Source organism: Drosophila gunungcola, chromosome 3R, assembly GCF_025200985.1.
Source record: "Drosophila gunungcola strain Sukarami chromosome 3R, Dgunungcola_SK_2, whole genome shotgun sequence".
In the NCBI taxonomy this organism is placed as follows: domain Eukaryota; kingdom Metazoa; phylum Arthropoda; class Insecta; order Diptera; family Drosophilidae; genus Drosophila; species Drosophila gunungcola.
This window is the reverse complement of record NC_069139.1, coordinates 27,866,683-27,887,497: the sequence shown is the minus strand read 5'-3', so window position 1 is coordinate 27,887,497 and position 20,815 is coordinate 27,866,683. Positions and strand designations below refer to the sequence as shown.

General features: G+C 38.3%; 1 long non-coding RNA gene across 2 annotated transcripts; it reads right to left on the bottom strand.

Moving 5' to 3' along the window:
* Positions 1-15,148: 15,148 nt before the first annotated feature.
* LOC128252399 (uncharacterized) lies at positions 15,149-19,948 on the bottom strand. Of its 2 annotated transcripts, none has more exons than XR_008267301.1 (3): positions 19,354-19,948; positions 15,397-15,976; positions 15,149-15,280 (listed from the first exon to the last, which is right to left on the bottom strand). It is a non-coding gene; the product is annotated as an uncharacterized LOC128252399 (long non-coding RNA). The 2 variants fall into 2 exon arrangements; XR_008267302.1 differs by lacking the exon at positions 19,354-19,948 and adding an exon at positions 17,795-18,105.
* Positions 19,949-20,815: the final 867 nt, after the last annotated feature.

Genomic DNA, 20,815 nt, shown 5'->3' with positions numbered 1-20,815 from the left:
TTTAAGAATGCTAAATATCAGAGAGGAACATTACGATATTCTGAGATCTGTTGAAAAGGTATTTACTATGTTATACACCACAACCATGGCTGATACTTTAAGAGCATCTTGTAATGTAGTATAAGATCTTAACCAGTACATCGGTTCTGGATATATCAGGTGTTTAAACTATCAAATATCCGGTAACTTTCCACTGCGACATGATTTTGACGAAATGTACCTCTAAGTTTCAAAGCATTGTACAATCGGACAACAGGTATACAATTTTTTTGAAAAAAAAAGTTTTCACAGTTGTTCTGTAATTTAATTAATTTAAATTTTATATATTATTTACAAAAATTAAACATTCTATATAAAGATTATATGTCTATACTATATTTTTATGCGTATATGTATGAAAACGATCGTGCTATGTCGATCGCTGAAGCTGTATGAAATCGTTTCCAAATTTAATTAAATTTAAATCCTAATTCTTAAAAAGCTAAAGTAAGACTTTACTGATGATCAATGAACAAACATGTTTGTTGAAAAGAACGATCGTTGGGGTTTAAAAAAAAATTGAAAAAAAGAAGAAAGTGTCTCTTAACCAAAAATAAACACTTTAAAGTCAAAGATCTTGAGCCGGCCAAATATTACGAAAAAAGAGAATATTAAACACATTTTTCATGACTTCCTTTACCATAAAACTAATCCTACATATCTTTTCCGTATCCTGTACACACACTCAGTTACACTTTCTAAGTCAATTAAGCCCTTTCCCTTTTCCAGTTTTTATTCCTCAGAAGTCTTTTCACGCAGTTTGCAGTTGACGATTCGCGAGAGTCAAGTGTGAGTTTAAAATGTTTTGCAAGTATCTGTTAATTGTGGCGCATGCATTTTTAATGTCATTTACCTGGCGACCGCCGCTGGCCCTCGGCTGATTTCTAATTAAAATGCACATCGAGCGGGGCGGCGGCAGTTGGCGGTTGGCAGTCGGAAGTAGACAGCTTCTTCTTCGTTATCAACAACTTTCAACCTCATCAAAGCGAATCGCACTTTGGAAATTAATTGCTGACTCTGACTCAAGCCACTTGCACCCTCTGGATCTCTTTTCATCTGGCTCTTAAAGACACTCGACACGTTGGCGCAATAAAAATAAAACTCATTACGATAAATTGCATGGGGGAAAGGGAGAACAGAAAGCAGAATCGAAAAGGTCGCTGCCATAATTCAAAGGAAATGCTCAGAAGTCGTTTCATCTACAATCCGATTCGCCATTCGGTCACTCGAAGCAATTCAGAAAAGCGAGCATGATTTTCATTCGAATTTTGAGTTTCTTATTCGTGTGCAGTTGTCTCTGTCGCTGTAGTGAAGCAAAAGGAATCAAAAATGAGAATCAGGTTGTGTGCAATCGCTTCTACGGCTTCAAGCGAATCAGGTTTGCAAATCTCTTTCGCATGAACGACAGCATAGATACTCATATTCTCCTCCGACGACATTCCCCGCCGATTACTCGAAAACTTTTCATTTCGCTTTGCATAATTTACAATTTATTATTTTGCGTAATTTATTGTACGTGCCGCAATTTATGCATAAAATGTTGAACACAACGCTTCATTAATCAGAGTCCAAGCTTTCCCACAATCCCAAGCCTCTACGAGGTACACGGTAAAAAATACCGACAATCAATACGGTTCAATAAAACGTTATACGAAACTGTAATACTTAATTCATAAAATAAATGTTGAACACAGCTTGAAATCTGTAATACGAATCTTAAAATCAACGAGACTTTCATACTTGTAGATATACATATAAATAATACAAAATCGGTTTAAATGTCTTACTAAGTTTGAAATTTGTCCCTTAAAATTTATTAACTCCAAACAATACCATATCCTCGATTATATATTAGTTTAACAATCGTTAAGTGTGTACTTGTTTAGTAAATACTTTTATTAATGTAAATTTATATATTTAAATATACAATAGATTTTTGTTGGAATATGTATATTATAATTTTCCTGCCCCAAACTATTCTTGCAGCATTTTCCCATATTATAAATAAAATAAATATATCCACTGTGTACACGCTGCCATTTCCTCTGCCGAGCAACTCTCTGAAATACTAATTAAGCTTAATGTAATGCACATATGCGATAAGTCGGCGGGGTTTGCCTATCCGAGATTATAACGACTGCGGACTACGACCGGCCTCCCTGGCAGCACAATATATTTATATTGTATTTAGGTGGCTTGTCAGCCGGTGATTGATGTGGCAGCGGCTGCTGGCTTTGGCTTTTCTGCCATATTCGGCGCACAAAGCCAGGTTCCAGTTCCAATCCAATACGAGACTCTGGCGGTGATAAATTGTTGCCCAAACAATGCGTATGACTTTTCAAAATAAATTCAAAAACTTGTAGATTGAGAACGGAGCCTGTTTTCAATGGGAGCTCATTGTCTGGGTGGGGTATCGTATCGGATGGAGAAGATAACTTACAGACAAAAACAACCATGTGAATCAATGTGGGCATTGCGTCAGTTGATTTCTTAACAGTTTAAATTCGTATGTGTGCTTAACAAAATGTTTATTACTTTTTATGGTCTAGCCTTACTCATGACCTAAAGATTGTTTTTTCGGAAGTGAATAACATCAAATTTTCGATAATTTCCCTTCGAGTCACACAACGATTTTCTTTCTTATATAGCATTTACACATCGACTTACCCAAATTGATAATTGAATTCGAAAAATTAAAAAAAAAAACAACGATCATGTTTCCACGTAATTGGTATTTAAGTTTGGTTGGAATCCGTTTGGAACATCCTGATAAACACCATAGATTTTACTTAAAACACACAAAATTTTAATTCTTAGAACTTACAGATTTCAAAACGTGCAATTTATACAAATTATTATTTTATATTAATTCTGGATACGAAAAACGGTCTGTTAAATGTTCCCATCGCAACCCAGCTCAGAAATAATCTTGACATTTGCTTTTATAAATATTCATTAGACTAATTTCTTTTACAGATCCCCACGACTTCTTACAGATTTTGAATGTGACCCGGAGGGATTATGGATTTTAAATGAACGCACAATGGGTCATCTTTCAATTCCACTCGAATGTATCTCATAAATGGGCAAATGCTATCTGGCTGTCGCCTGTATCTTATGCTGATTCCATTCCATTTACCCGCGGACCCATACCATTCCTTCACGACCCTCATCATAACTTTCGAGCCTTAGTTTATTGTGCTCGCTCATTTGTTTGTTTTCACAAAATTGAATGCAAACAGCGAGCTCGCAGACAACTTTGTGTGGCAGGCGCCCCATATGCGCGCTGCGATGCGATCGAATGTCAAGAAGTTGTATTGCTCTGCGCTGGTTCCCGAACTAAAAGCCAAATAAACAAATGGACGGCATTGAAAAATGAATAGAGCTCGCGGAGATTTCGGAACGGCTGCTGTAGCGCAGTGAGGGCGAACTGAGCAGAAGAACAAAGGCCGAAAGACCAGAATGAACCGGGCGCGTAATTCAATTAGGTGCAAAGCATTTTAAGAGCTTTCGGCCAGAACCGAGAAACGAGAACCCAAATCACTTCCGTTGGTCGCCTGCCAGAATGCCAAAAAGAACTGCTTCTTTCGGCGGTGTACCGCCCTCAAAGGCGAGCTGACTTTCATCTATTAAAATATACAAATTGCTTTAGGTGGGTGCGGGTGTGGGTGTGGGTGGGTTGTGGGCTGTGGGTCTGAAGGGCGTTGCCTCTTGTCGCCCTTGTCACTTCACACGGTCTGATGCACAGGACGAGGGGTGCTGCTTGTCCCATGCGCGCTCGTCTTTGACATTTTTAAATTGATTTTTTCGCCGCTGGCTCCATCGACAAAAGCCACATCAGCTCAGGTGTATCTATTCACACGCCACCTAATTAGTTTTGCTAGCAGGCAAGTCGGAGGTGTGTTGGGGGGTCTTCGGAAGGCGGTCGGGGATGGTCAAATTGGCTTAATCATCGGGCATTTTTCATTTACAAAATAATTGCATCTAATTCGAGGCGCGTTGTAATTAAAAGTTTCTTCAGCAGCAAATGACTTTTTCATTGATCGATTCGACATATTGCACGGAAAAAAATACAAACTCTATTTTTAATGTTAAATAAAGATAAAAATTATTTTCAATCAAATCAAAAGATGTTTCTTATTAGGTTACTAAGATTTTCATTAATATGCTTTTATATACAAAAAATGATATTTAGAAATAGAAAGCATTTATGACACAAAATACGCACAAATATAACAAAATAACAAATCATTCATAGTCAGACCGTAAAATATTTACGGTGTGCAATTCGATTTGAGTTGGAGTCATTGGGGACTGGGTGTGACCATCGTCAGGGCGCTGTCTACAAATTGCAAATTGATTTTTATCGATTTCCCATAATCAGAATTATTATGGAGAACGCAAAATATCACTCGGCTCGTTATTGCTCACGTCTCGAGTTGCGGCAAGTCTCTTGTCTCGAATTGAAAGTTGATTTTACAATTTGATAACCGTGCGCAAATTACACGAGAGACCTGCCCCGGGCCTCGGATCCCCCAACCCGTGCCCCTGCCCCTCGGACATTGATGTGTTGGCATACGCCTATAAATTTGTTGATTATCAGTCTTTTTTTTAATGAATTTGGAGGGGCCGCGCCCCATTCGAGTTGTTGAATACCGAACACCGAATGCCTCTTGCCGCATGTACCCATGTACTTGTACTCCCATATGCAACAATGTCGACGCACACCATTCATATAGTGATATATCTTTCCTGATGGGACCAGGCACGCACGCGACGAGTTAAGGCCGCACTCATAGGAGCTAGACAAGTCGGGCTTGGCGGAGCTTTATGTGCAGATTGCATGTGAAGACCCCATGGGGAGGGTGCAGGGGCTGGCCCAGCCATAGAAAAAAATATAGCCATAAAGCAGCCAGCCCAGAATCGGTGGAGTTATTAAAAGGTCTTGGCATTTGGCCTAAGGCAATTACCAGCCTGTAGATAATTGGAAAATGAAACCTAAAGTTTCGGACCCAAATGGTCGAATGTTTAAATATTGATCAGAGGCATTAAATATAATTATAACGAAAATTGTGTGTTTCTGTGTTGTACAAATATGCAGTAACAACATATACAGTGCTGAGCTAAAGTGATGGCACAGTTGCATATATCAACTCTAAATGTTATTTCCAGGCCTATGCACCATCTTAATGATTCCATTTGTTCATTCATACAACTATTTAAGCTTAAACCAGAAAAGAAGCTATTTCGTTTAATTAGTTATTTGAGTTACATTTATCTTAAGCCCGATTTGGTCATAATAAATTAAATTATAACGGAACTACTCCTTAACCACATGGTGACTAAAATTTTGCAACAATGTTAGATTTTTCCCAAGATTTCTTGCCGTTTGCCTGAGTTTATACAAAATGGACCAAAATCGCAAAGAAACTAATGTAGCTCAGCGACCATTTTTTCTTCACCTGCACTGTGAAGGTACATTTAAGGGCAAAATAACCCAGATTGTGGAACTAAGGAGATTAACAATCGATCGAGCACCTTTGGGATAAACTAAAAACACAATATTTCATAAAAAAATGACCTTTTGAACCTTTGTTGGAGAAATGACGGAATATTTCCGAAGAGACCACAAATAAGTTTGTTCATTCCATGCCTAGACATCTTAATGAATTAATAAAGCAAAAAGGACTACCAGCAAAGTATTATTTTGTATGTAAAATGAAAAAAAAAAATATTTTATGTGAAGTGTCCCAAGACTTTTGTTTCACTAAACAACTTCCTTTTTGCTTAAGTATTAATAGTTTTAGGGACTTTAATTAAAACAAGAAGGAAAGCAAACTTCGGCAAGCCGAAGTTCATATACCCTTGCAGCTATTGCATTAATTAAATACTTTTGAAAACATTTAAATTATGATTTACTTGAGTATGTGCTAAAAAAAAACATTGAAACTATGATGATTTGCAGCTCAATTATTAGATAGTTAATTTATATATTTTTATTATTTCTATGGGAGCTATATGCTATAGACGTCCGATTTTGATAAAATTTATACCATAATTCTGAAATAATTAAACATTGCTATATGTCGAAGAACTAAACAAAAAATTAAAAAACAGAAAAGTTATAATTTTTTTCATTTATTTTTCCGATTGTTCCTATGGGAGCTATATGCTATAGTCGTCCGATTTTGATGAAATTAAAACCGTAAATCTGAAATATTAAACCATTACTATATCTCGAAGAACTAAACAAAAAATTAAAAAACAGCAAAGTTATAATTTTTTTTCATTTATTTTTCCGATTGTTCCTATGGGAGCTATATGCTATAGTCGTCCGATTTTGATGAAATTTAAACCGTAAATCGGAAATATTTTACCATTACTATACGTCGAAGAACTAAACAAAACAATTAAAAAACAGCAAAGTTATAATTTTTTTTCATTTATTTTTCCGATTGTTCCTATGGGAGCTATATGCTATAGTCGTCCGATCCGGCTCGTTCCGACTTATATACTACCTGCAATAGAAAGACAACTTTTGGGAAAGTTTCATGCAGATAGCTTTAAAACTGAGAGACTAGTTTGCATATAAACGGACGGACAGACGGACAGACGGACAGACGGACATGGCTAGATCAACTCGCCTAGTGATGCTGATCAAGAATATATATACTTTATAGGGTCGGAGATGTCTCCTTCACTGCGTTGCAAACTTCTGACTGAAATTATAATACCCTCTGCAAGGGTATAAAAATGTTATCATAAAAATGCTAAATACGCCTCGTTATAACATTTGAATACGAAATTTGCAACTTTCCCATTACTTTTGTTCACCACTGTAGGCGTATCATTTAAATAAATTGTCCTAAAAAAATATTTCATATTCTGTAAAAAAGATAAAATTAAACTGTTGAAATTTCACTGTTATTACTTATGCTTTAAAAATCTTCCTCAGACACAGAAAAAAAAGCTTAACGTTTTAATGTACATAATGGTACTACAGATACTCATTGTTATGCCTGGTACGGGCCCATATTGCTCAAGTTGCTCCCGAGGATTCCATCTTTTTTAATGCGAACTGAAAGGAAATCCGTGGATCCCTTTCACTTGGCGTAGTTATCATTAGCAAACTCAAGTTGCTGAGCCTCTGAGCTTAATTTTCTACATGTTTTGAGACGGGTCACGTTTCGCCATAGGTCGTTAGCCCCTTTTGAGGCCTTTGCCCCTCCTGCCCACCAACTTATAGCTGAGGCCTTGTCCTTTGTTCAGTCGATCGCATTGATATTACCGGGGGCTCGGGATCGGGTTCGAGTTCGAGTTCCCCTCCACAGTAGTCCGGCTTACTTCCTCTTCGGTGCACAGAGCCCGGATCGGAGGACTACTGCGGTTGGCCTTTTTTCGCATCCACTTCCATGAGTGAAGTGACAACCCCTTGCCGTGAGTTCGAGTATAAGTCCCTTCTAATTGCTTGCGTAACCTGAGGCGAAGCGAGGGCCTCAGCTGAAAAGCGTTCATATTTCAAAATCGTGCTCAATAAATATTTTCGTTGGTCCCGAGCAAATATTCGCATAAGTACAAAGAAATAAAACACAAACGTGCCGGGGCCTCAGACATTTGGCAAACGATTTCCACCGAAACGAGCGATTCCTGTGCGAATCGAATGGGACTTTGGTCGTGTTTCGTGCCCAGAAATGAATGCATGCAGAGTTTGTCGCCGTTCATTTCATTTCATTTCATTTCATTTCATTTGAGCTGAGCTGAGCCGAGTGGCATGGTGGGGATTGTGGAGGTGGTTTCGTTGAGGTTGAGTTCTGCGCGACCGGAAACGCAACTTCAACTTCAACTTGGCCCGAAAGAGGCGCCACGATGCATGATTGAGCATGATTGAGGGGCCTCGCTTTTAGTCTGCGAATTGCACAACTGTCGGGCATATCTAAGTACATGCATGTGCCATATCTGCATATGCAGGCGAACCCCTGTAACTTAAACCAACAGCCAATTCGGAAAATAAATCGAGATGAGCGCTGTCATCGCTTAAACTTTTTTAATAAACTGAATTTTATAGTGCTTGTGAAACAACAAATATTTATTGAAAACAAAATGCAATTTCAATCACCGGAAGCACTTTATTGTGCGGCAATTTATTTCGGGTCAAAAACCAATTTCTTTTAAGGTATACCAAGTTTAGATAGATTTATTCTTCCGCATCAATAATAAACAAACCAACATTTCCTTCAACACACCACTATTTTTAATAGCTATTCAATAATTTATTCTGATTTAAATTATTTTAATAAATATGGTAATAAATTTAATGGTGTTTCTTGAATCCTTTAAATGGTCAAACAAAATTATTTATTAAATGTCTTTATCTACTCTTCAAACGTTCTGATATTTCACAAAAATACAATACAACAAAATATAAATTGGGGTTATATTAGTTAAGCTAAATTACATTTTTCTTAGACTTATTTTCTTGAATGGTAAAAAATAATTTTCTTTTACAAAATTATTGACAAATCAATTTAATGTAATGTGTTTAGGTATTTGTTTTCTTAGACTCTTTTAATGCCCCTTCATATTATTAAAAATTCGATTTGGCTTAATTCTCGTTAGGGAAGTCCGACTGTGCAATGTGTGCGCTTCTGTTTGCAATTCTCAGTGGTGCCCATGAATGGCTTCGTTTATTTTCAACACGTTACTCAAACAATGTTTTTGGTTTATTTAAATTTCTTTCTTATGGCGAGCAACAAGGAAAGCCATGCAAATGCCGCCCGCTTGTATAAGTTTGGCCCCACCCCACTTCGCCCGCCCATCCCCTGCGATTGCCTCTGCCATTGAGGAAGCCCGCGCGTTGGGTAAACATTTGAATTTTACATTAAAGGCGGCGCAAAGAATTCGCATTTTTTCCCGTTTTTCCCTCTCTCATTATTTAAACAAAACGGCGGCACTGTGCAGAGCAAACAATCCGGCATACAAGCCCGTGTTTACTTTTTAAAGCGCCAATGCCGTCGAGGGGTGGTGGGTGGCCCAAAAGCGGATGCACATCCAGCAGATAAAGATACAAAATCGCAATGAAGTTGGCGGTTTTCGGCTTTCGGGTTTCGGCTTTCGGATGCGGATTCCGATTCGGATTCGCATTGGGGTCTGCATCGAGTTCAAACTGTGTGCCAAATGCAAACAGAAATTCGAATTTTAAAACATTTTTTGCGTGTGTGCGGTTTAACAAACAGGAACTTTAGCTTTAACTATGCCCTTATGCCAGACGGGCAGAATGGAATTTTATTTGTCCACGGTATCGGGGCAAACAAGCTGGGATCGAAAGGTTTCAGCCCTTTTCTTGTCTTCTGTAAGAGAGAAGTTTGACAAACCGCGGGAGAATGGGATTGCGTTTCTAAACTAAGTTCGATTTGGTTGACTTCGGGGCGGTGACTGGGCGGAGAGCCAGTGTGGCAGCTGATTCTGATTTGTATCTAATTGTATGCAAACAGAATCACATATGCGGGCTTTTTGTTCGAATTTCGCCATTCAATTTTATGCATGAAGTTGATGGATTACTTATGAATGCCTCTTGGGATTTTTGGCGGGGATGATTGCAAACCGAAGCGGAAGAATAACAGATTGTACGGAATAAGAATAATGTCCAATGGGAATTTTTTTCGAAACCGAACAATCGAAGCTTGGGTAGAAAACATATAAACACAGATGACTGAACTACTTGAGTCCAGAATGTTTGGCATTCGTTTTAATTTATAAAAGCGTCTCTTGCAGACGAACACACTATTCATCAATAGGAAACCAATTAGGTGTGTGTTAACGTTCAATGATTCATCAAAACAAAAATAATGCTTTGAAATTCTTTAGAAGTGGATGGGAAAATACAAATTTACAGATTATATGGGAAAATACAAAATTACAGATTAGTTTTGCAATTGGATTTCTAGTTGTATATATCTTAATAAAATTATAATCTTAGGAACACTTCCCCGAGTTTCCTACAATAAGATATTTGGTGAAGTATCATTATGTATTATTAACTCGTTCCACGTAAAATTCTATTAAAAATTAAAACAGGGTTACAGTGTATACACAGTTTTTATAAATATGTTAAGCAAACTTTACGGACAATAACTAAGGCCACAACTTAATGGTATCTAATTTAACATCAATTCATTATTTATTGAATTGTTATCCTGGAAAACGTTTCCCCCTTTTCGATATAAAATACGTGGCCTTAAATAAACAACAGCCACTTTCATAACTTACTGAGTGGCATTGTAATAGAGAATTCTGACCTCAGTAGCCTCCTGTAATTGACCACTTTAAAACCGATAATACTATATCTTCCCTCCCTGACCCCTGACCACCCCTCACAACACAATAAAGTTTTTGTTCATAACTATAAGGTAGAATATTCTGTGGCTTAGTCACAGGTAATCAGGCCATTTATTATCCAAGCCCCTTCATGTATGTAATTACAGCAGCGATGCCTCTCAATTATAAGCCCACTATGCCCTCGTCGCGCCAGCACCCCCGCTCGGCTATTTTTGCATTATTTATCAGATCGACCCGGCTGACTTTTATATTTGCTATAATTTGCACCATCATTTCGAGCAACTTTCGCCGATTCCCGCGCTCCTCCGTGTATACAACTTAAATGAGTTTCTATTTTAACGGGCGCATGAAAATTACAGGGGCCGCCAGGAGCTTGTAATTAAGCGCCGTTCTGTTCAGGACACGTCAATCAGCCAGTCATTCAATCGAGGGTGAGCCGAAAGGAAAAGGAAAAACAGCAGCCGTCCCGATTCCCAGGCTCTGGGGGTTGCCTTTGGGGTTGGCGCTGGATTAGCGCTTACGTGGCCATTTGGCCAGGGCACAAATTCCCAAACGAGGTCATTAAGCAATTTAATATTTTAAGAAACTGATAAAAATCGAACCGCACCGCGGCGAAGTGGACCCTGCTCAGGTAGGCCGATGTCAGCTTTTGGCCTTACTTTTCAGTATCATTCGAGCCTGCTTTTGGAAGCTTTGCGGTTAGCCATGCACTCAGACAAAAAATGTGGTCGGGCGCTGCTACAGAAATAAAAACCAAACATTTTTCAAACGATACAAAGTCGGTTTATCTTTAAATATAAGCTTTTGAAATCTTGAACCTGAATTAACAAGAATGTTTACTCAAAAAGCTATAAATTAATAACCTTCAAGCTTTTCACTTATTAGAGATAATAATATTTGCTTAAGAATTATATATAAAAACTTGTCACAAAAAATTGTTTTTTTTTTTTTATAATTAAAACGACCCAATAAAAACGATTCCTTTCAGTTAGTAATTTACTGAAGCCTAAAGGGGTACACTTCATTTGATGGTTTCAAAATATATAAATTTTTTTTTGTATTTATCGCACCTACAAGGATTACAACTATACATTTGGGCGTACATTTGGGCGTACATTTGGGCAAAATTATTTACGGAAGCGGTTATAAAAATGTTCCAAATTTAACAATTTAATTTTATCCTTAATTTTTAATCATAAATAAAATAAAATGGGTAATCGAACTTCTAAATATATCGCTGTTTTTTACCGAGCCATTACAAATAGATAAGAGCAGTGGAATGTTTAAAATGTTTTTTTTTCTAAGAGTGTACTCACCAACTTTGGGATTGGGTTACGCGCTCGGTAGCACGAAACGCTCAGAGTTAAAGTGAATTTTTTATGACATTTGCACGAAATATTAAGGTGTAATGGGTATTAAGCTGCAAACACGGAGTGGAAAGCTGACAACGCTCCGACCGCAACTAGACGGCAGAAATACAAGCGGACCAACATACAAGTGCGGCTTAGTGACACGTCTCTGTCTTTGCCAGGGGCGTGGATGGGGGAAATTACAGGGGAAAGTGGTGTCGGCTCATCGCGGGCAGCTGTGGGAGAAGTGTAATCTTACACGCACCAAATAGCAAAGTCATATACACTTGCCAGCATGGCCCAGCCTCAGCTGTGTCTCCACTTTAAGCCCCGGACCTCGACGACACAGATGAGTTTTAGAATGGGGTTTCTTTTCGACATCAAGCCATGTGGAGCGCTGGTTGGGAGGTTAGCTGTTTTTGCAGAGGAAATGGATATACAATTTTAAATTAATAATTTGCGCTGGAAAGCGAAGGAATTTTTAAAAATCCAAGGGACTCAGTAATACTAACAAAATCACTTACTTTTCTCAAAATGGTCAGATATGCAACATGTGAAATTTAATATATATATAGATGTAGTCATTGCGGTATCGTTATAAATCCAACAATATTTTTCTGTTTGCCAGATTGAGATATATTATTAACTTTTATCCGAGTTGAATCACAAAGTACTTGTGCGGTTCTAAAGCTCTTACTTTTATGTTTTTATGACCGACTGTTTCTGTACGATCAGAAACGCCTTTTCCTTTTATTTCTTAAACTACTATTAGGCGATTAAAAAAAGTTTAATTTAACGATGGGATCACGTAAAATGCGGCTCAATAAATAACTAACATGGCAGGTTCCTTCTTTCTAATCTTTTAATCTACTACTTAACGAAATCCTGCGATGTTACACAATATGTCATAAGGCTCTTTGACATTGCTATTAAGGGTATTTGAAAAGACACCTATAACCCCCAGTTCGCAGAATGTTGACATGCAGATCCATCAGTTTTAGTATTCTGCCAGGTATATCTCGAAGATGCTCTCAAGTTATCTCGGAATATCTCACCTTTCACAGCCCGCACTTTGGGAACAATAAGATCAAACCCTAATCAGCTCATTAGGCACAGAGCCCGAGTCGCACTTTCCGCTGCGCAATCTACGTATTTCGATCTCGGCGAAGAGGGGCCTTCAAAGGGGCGCTGGTACCTGGATTTCCACGGGCTTATTTCGTTTTATTTGTTTCCCTGCTTGGACGTTTCCCATTTCCATTTCTTATTTCCATGACAATGCCACTCTGTGACCTCAAAGTGTTTGTCACTCGCAAGACCCAGAAAACCCGGGCGGGCAGCTCAACTGGACAGAAACGGACGGACAGCCAACAACAAATAGTAATGGCAACACAGCATGTGTGTATTGTGGCATATGCAAGTGGCAGTACCTGTGGGCATGTGTGCCGTGGTGGTAATTAAAGACAAAAACAGTCAGCCTGTAATTTTATTTTTATGCGCCAAGACTAAGCTGGGGCGGGACTCGCACAGCCGAACACATGCACAATTGCTCTGTTCTCCCTTGATACTTTTCTCCTTGGACTTAATTACACGGATTAAATATTATACGGCTTTAATGCCCCCTGGCAGTAGGTAAGCATAGCCAAGCCCAAGGCAGTAAGACCAACAACTGTCTCTATCACCCTCTCTGGCTATACACATAGGAAAAAAGCGTCAAAGCCCCGAAAATTATGTGCACTTTTAATTGCTTTGATTAACAAAATGTGAAACAAACATAGTTAAAATCCAATCGTTTGCAACACTTCCTTGGTAGCATAAATCGAGTGATAAAAAAGGCATATTCCTTAACAAGCATCCGTATTTGATTGCTATCATAGGGTCGTTCATTACATATTCGCTTGATTAAATTGATTTAGAACTATAAAATATTCGCCCAAGCTATTCAAAACAAAGTTGACATTTTTAAAAATATTAAATCATCACTGATTTAATTGCATGATATTCTTTTTAAAATACATGTGTTTTAGGTTAACACAAAAAATGGAAGTAATTGTTCAAACTTTTCACGCTTAGGAACAATGCATAGAGAATGCTGATTTTAATAATGACTTTGCAACGAAAGTGTATGTATCAAGTCCAGTCCGTACTTCACACAAATGCCTAATTTCTCTAGCTTCTTAATTTTCTATGCCTTAGGTTGTATTGTCTGCCTTGATATCACAAATTGTATACATGAGAAAATATTATTTTGTTGTTTTTTATACCCTTGCAGAGAGTATTATAATTTCAGTCAGAAGTTTGCAACGCAGTGAAGGAAACATCTCCGACCCTATAAAGTATATATATTCATGATCAGCATCACTAGGAGAGTCGATCTAGCCATGTCCGTCTGTCCGTCCGTTTCTACGCAAACTAGTCTCTCAGTTTTAAAGTTATCTGAATGAAACTTTCCCAAAAGTTGTCTTTATATTGCAGGTAGTATATAAGTCGGAGCGAGCCGGATCGGACGACTATAGCATAAAGCTCCCATAGGAACAATCGAAAAAATAAATAAAAAAAATTATAACTTTGCTGATTTTTAATTTTTTTTTAGATCTTCGACATATAGTAATGGTTAAATATTTCTGAATTACGGTTTAAATTTCATCAAAATCGGACGACTATATCATATAGCTCCCATAGGAACAATCGAAAAAAAATACAAAAAAAAATTATAACTTTGCTGTTTTTAAATTTTTCTATTAGTTCTTCGACATATAGTAATGGTTAAATATTTTAGACTTACGGTTTAAATTACAACAAAACAGGACGACTATATCATACAGCTCCCGTAGAAATAATAAAAATATATAAAATAACTATCTAATAATTAAGCTGAAAATCATCATAGCTTCAATGTTTTTAAACAAATACGCAAGTAAATCATAATTTTAATGTTTTCCAAAATATTTAATTCTTGCAATAGCTGCAAGGGTACATGAACTTCGGAAGTTTGCTTCCTTTCTTGTCTAATTTTTTTTAGTTCTTCGACATATAGTAATGGTTAAATATTTCGGAATTACGATTTAAATTTCATCAAAATCGGACGACTATATCATTGTTCTTAGGAACAATCGGAAAAAAAATTATTCCTTGCTGTTTTTTAATTTTTTTTAGTTCTTCGACATATAGTAATAATTATATATTTCAGAATTACGGTTTAAATTTCATTAAAATCGGACGACTATATTTATAGCAACCATAAAAGCCAATAAATATATATATTTTTTTTTTTAATGTAACTTTTATATTTTGTAATTTTTTTTTTTAATTTTTTTTGTCTTATTATTAATTTGACAGTTCAGAGTTACGCTTTTAATTTTATTAAAATCGGAAAACGATTACATATATCTGTCACAGGAACTATTGAATAATTAAGCTGCAAGTCATCATAGCTTCAATTATTTTAAAAATATACGCATGTAAATCATAGTTTTAATGTTGCTGCAAGGGTATATGAACTTCGGCTTGCTGAGGTTTGCTTCCTTTCTTGTTGATTTTAAAATGTAGAATGTAGAAACCTAAAATAAGTAAAAGTAACATGAAATATATTATCTATGATAAGGCTACATTTAGTAGCGGAGTTTTCGCCGACAAAACTAAAAATAAATAAAGTTTTTTTCAGTGCATTACTCACAGTCTGCTTGGATGCCTGCGTCAGCGTTATCTTCCGCCAATAGGCGCGAATTGCAGTTTTATACTGATCCGCCCTTGTCCAAAAACTTGCTAAGTAAACCGCATATTTGGCTCTGAGACAAGCCGTCTTAATTGCTCGTTGGCTACAATTTTATTTCGTTTTATGTAGTTTTCATTGTGCGCCGCTTAAGATTTGGCTATTTGTATGTTGGCAACTCGTAATGTAAGGAAACTGACGTTTCAAATTTTGTTGTTGGCCATGCCACAAACGTCTTTCGGGTAATTGTCTCTCGATTTGGTCGTGAAGTTGAGGTGAAAATGGTCTGGCTGGCCGAGAGCATTTGTGGCCCGTCTATATGGCATGTTGTTCATGGTACAATCGCGTCACATTGCCGCCCATTTGTCGTGTTTGCTTTCAGATAAGGCGCCAAATTCGTATAATTAGAGGCGTCATATGATGTCGCAAATTGCATTAGCAATGGTTGAAGAAATGCTTTGTGATCGAGTGTAAACGACCTGAGCTGCACACTCTATTTTTTAAGAATCGATTAACTTGAAGACACATGAGACCACTACATATGCTAAGCAGAAAAAAAAACACATTTAAAATGTTAGTAATATGTTCATTTAACACCACAAGTTCAGTTTTAGTCAATCTAATTTTAAATTGATGTTTTTCAGAACTACATTATTAATTCAATTTATCTATTTCTACAATAAAATTTGTTGTTTTTTTCAATTTATAATAAATTGATTGTAATCTTTTAATGTTGGTTAATATTATAAATAATTAATGAATCCAATTCTTTATCAATTTTCACTTTAATAAATAAATCAGGATTACATTTAGATCACATCCAATCCCCAAAGACTTGAGTGACACCCATTTACCTGTATAGTATCATACCCTAGAAATGACTCCGCCGATTTCCAACCAATTTTAATGACTTGCACTCCACAGACACGAAAAAATCGGATTATTATGAGTGTACACATACTCAGGGTAACAAAATAGGGGCGGACAGGGACAGAGCGAGTCCCAATTAATGCCCGTGCACATACTCGGGCGTGATTATTTATGGGCATAATTAAGCAAACATTTACGGAGCGGGCTCCAGTCATATCTAAGCGAGGAGCCCACTCGACCAGCCGCCCACTCCGGAGCCCCAAAGTCATAAATATAGAGAACTAAGGGCCTCCATCAGCGTATTTTTTGGCATTTAATTGAAGTTCATTAATCAAAACCACGGGGCGAGCGATTGGACTGCAGAGTCGGTGGTCATTTCTAATGATTCGAGGGGGAGGCATGACATTTCGCTTCCCAACTTCACAGCCCACTGGCAATCAAAGTTTTTCCATGCCATTTTCGTTGGCCTCTAGTTTTCGGCTTTTTCGCTGCTTCGCTCCCTGGCTTTTCCACGTTTCGGCCTTATCGCTTTATAACAATCATTTGCTGTGAGCCTTACTTATGCCATCATTATGGCAACTTCTCTGTCCGCCTCAATGTTTCTGTTTGAGTTTATGTTGTTTTTTTCTGCCTCAAATATCAAGTCTTTCGCCGCGAGTCGAGCCTCATTTAGTTCTGGCTTGCCATTTGTATCGCAACCTTACCCAACACAATACAAAAATTTGTTTGTTTATGGCAGGCCTTTTCGGCGAAGTTATTTTTTCTATTTCTGAAATTGAGGAGACACGTATATTTTGTGTTTGTTAATTGCTAAGCTTGTAATTTCAAGATTTTCCGCATCTGAAATGCCACAACGAGTACAAAGAAATATAGTAAACACAATAAAATTTGATATTAATGTGGTTATAATGTGTTTCTGGATTTCTTTGTTCGAACTATTGCTTGTTCTAATTTTAGATGAGTTGTGAAAGTGGTTTGGTCGAGCATTTTATATCGTGCTGTTAAGGTTTATATTTTATGATTATACGTTTTGACATTAAAATAGACTTATATTGGTTTTCAAAACATAATTATTTACGATCGGAGGGCAAAGTAGCTTATTTATCAGTTCTTAGTTTTGTCTTCTTCGAGGTGGCTTTTTTATTTGTAATCCCAGAGCCATGTCTATGTGATGGTTGCTACATTAGGTGTTTAACATTAAACCTTGGAGCATCTCAACTTGATCGTATCAAATGCACACTAGATACATGACTTTGTTCCCTTACAGAACTCATTATAATTTCGACTAGAAACTGACCTTCTGAGCCAGAAAATTACTGATCAATAGCCGAATTTCCTAACCAGTCAGTATAACGAATTTGAAGTCGCATTTCCCATTTTTATCTAAATTTCTTAAATGTTTTCTTTAATGTCAATCCTCCTCATCGGCTGCAGGCCCCACTTCACTTGGTTTCCCTGTCTCCACCCCAGATTTATCAATTCAAATACTCACTCTACCGACTCCGCCCTTCTCGACTACATGTCAGTCCCCAGTCCTCGAATTTCAGTCCCCGTTGGGCGTTTACCCGCCTGCTGCCCATTAATGTTCGAGGGTAAAAGTTGGGCGGGGGAGGCACTTTTGGGCTAGAACGACCTCCAACTGCGAGACCATTCAATGCACTGGCTTGATTATCAGCCTGGTATAATCAGAGCCACAGAACGACATCCTCGCCACCACACTGTAATGATTGCCCCTCGACTCGACACGACTCGACACGACTCAGTTTGAAGTTCTTGGAAACATGTTTTTGCACTTACACACAAGAATATCTCCCCGCGACGAAACTGAGCGATTGTCAAATGAAATTAGCTGCATCCACGTTGCATAGACAAGGCCATCAGCCCACTGCCTCCACATCTATTTGTTTGAGCCTGAGATGGGATGTCGGATTTCATTGGTTTTATGGCCCTGCCCGAACTATCCGAAACATTTTCCCATCATCATTGGCCGGCGTATTGGCATCCGCAGCACGTGTCAATGTGGAGGCGTTCTGGCTGGGGATACTTTTTGTCGACGTTCAGATAAAATTAATTGCAAATAAATGCGAAAACTCCTCCCCGGCCGCAAACTGCTGACCGAATCGCACTTGGAAACTTCGGATACTCTTTCGCATCCGCCAGATGCCGGCGGCTAGATTAAATTGCGCGCTCAACATGGGAAGCAGGAGCATCATGCGTCGCACCATAAATAGAGATGGATCCGAACATGAGCTCACATAAAAAGGTTACTCTGCCAGGAGGAAGGAGAAGGGGAAAGGGAAAGGGTACCGAAGAGCTGGCAAACATTTATTTGAAGCGTCAAACTCGTTTGTCTTATCAGATTATATATCCACTTTTAGAACGAACTTCTTTCAGATACTCTTACTAGACAGAAGTGGTCAGTATGTGATTATTTAAACTTTAAGTAAACAAAAAATAAACAGATATTTCTGGCCTATCATAATAACATAATAATCTTAGGCTACCAATCTATTTAGTTTAAGAAAATATACATTTGGTTTATACAATATGGGCTGCTTTGGAATAATATTAATTTTCATAAATAAGACTTTGTGTGCTTTTATGCTTTATGCTTTTATGAAGATTGTTTATCCAAAAGCTCAATATTTATTATTTCTAAATAGGCGAAAATCTAAGGAATTCCATTCTTTTACAACATATATGTACATGCTCACATGACTTTTCTAGCTGTTTTTATTAAGTTACTCCCAAATTTGAAGTCATTAGTAAGCCATGGAATAAAAAAAGTCTTTAAAACATTATGTTCGAAATCGTATATTTATTTATATTTGACTGAAATAAATGGGACTGTTAATATATAAGTTAAACACACGCTTTTAGACAGTTTTATTGCTTTTGCAATCGTTAATTTATCATTCTGGTGCTGTTTCGTTATTACTTTTAATTAAGTTTGACTTATTTTACAATATATTTTGCGATCTATCTGCCAGAGTATTCTAACTTCGCCCTCGTGACTGACCAGTTTTTTTTGCCTTGTATCTTTTTGCTTACAGTTGCACGACAACAACGTCGACGATGACACGACAAGCTGCGCTGACGATGTCGTAGTTTTGGTTGTTTTTATAGTTGTTGCCGAGCTGGCTGCTTGTTGTTGTAGCGAGCCAGTGGTGTTAGTCATGCGCCTAACTTGGCCCAGAAGAGAGGGGATGAGGAGGGGGACCAGACCGGCCATTCATTGCAGCCAGTCCACACTATAAATATGTGGGAACCCCCGGCGATTCCCCCGCTCGAATGGCCCACAAATCGAGCGCTCATTCATACAGGTAGCCAGCAACGTCTCCGTCATCGTTGCTTTTGTTGGAGTCATTATCATTTTGTCGTCATCAGCGACGTCGGCGCAAATGAAACATAAAATGAAACGCCCCTTAATAGCCAGCCGGCCGGCCTTATGCGTATCTCTCGGATACAGCTACATTTACGGACGCAGATACAGATACAGATGCGGACTCACAGATACGTTTACATGGGCTCGACAGCGCACCTCAACCGTAACCGTATCTGTGTTTGCTTTTTAGCACAAGATATTTATTTTTTATTTGCCTTTCCTTTTCGTGTCGGATTTTATTTCTGTTTGCACTGCGCCAAAAGCCAGAGCAAATCCGCAACTGGCAACTGCGCCAACGTAATCTTCTCTAGCTACAGATATGGCCCAGAAGTCGGCCCATAAGTTGCGTTATTTGTATTTGCCTCTGGTATCCGTACCCATAGCTGTTTCGGATCGGTATCTGAATCTTTAGCTGTAGCTGTAGCTGTATCTGTATCTGTTTCTGTGGCGGCGTATCCGTATCTGGCTGCGTGACATTTGTGCCAGTTTTTTTCGGTGCTTGCACAACGGCCAGTGCGAGTATGTGCATCCGTCAGATGCAGCTGACTGCGACTAATACAAGACACAATTCGGTGGCGTTTCTGCCTCACATTCCCCAGTTCGCATCCCTTGCGATTTAATTAAAACGAATTGCATATTACTTACGCCTGGCGTTATAATTTAATTAATAAGCCTTAATCAAACCCTAATTAGGTTTTAATTGTATTGTGTTGCATGTAGCAAAGACATTCCAGCCAGTCCTCCTCCGCCTCGTACCGCAACATGTTTCGTAACTGCGATCCTGGCGGGCTTTTTGTGGCGTTATTTATGATGCCGCCACCCCCCGTTTCCTTGATACCCCGGGCATGCAGGGGTGGTTTCGAGGTCTGGCATTGATAATAAATTGTATTATTGGATTTGCTTGTTGCCTTTTGTGACACCACGTCGAGGCCGAGAGTTGGAGGGCGACATTTGGTCAGGACTCATTGGACCAGGGCCAGACCCTTCGGTCTTCAGTGGGCGTTGAAGCCCGTCATTGGGGGTGGCCTTCTTCCCATTCGCCATTTCGCCATTACCCATTACCCATTTCCCATTTCCCATTTCCCCCTCTCGCGTCCCTGCCAATCAGACGACCATAAGTGCTGTTTG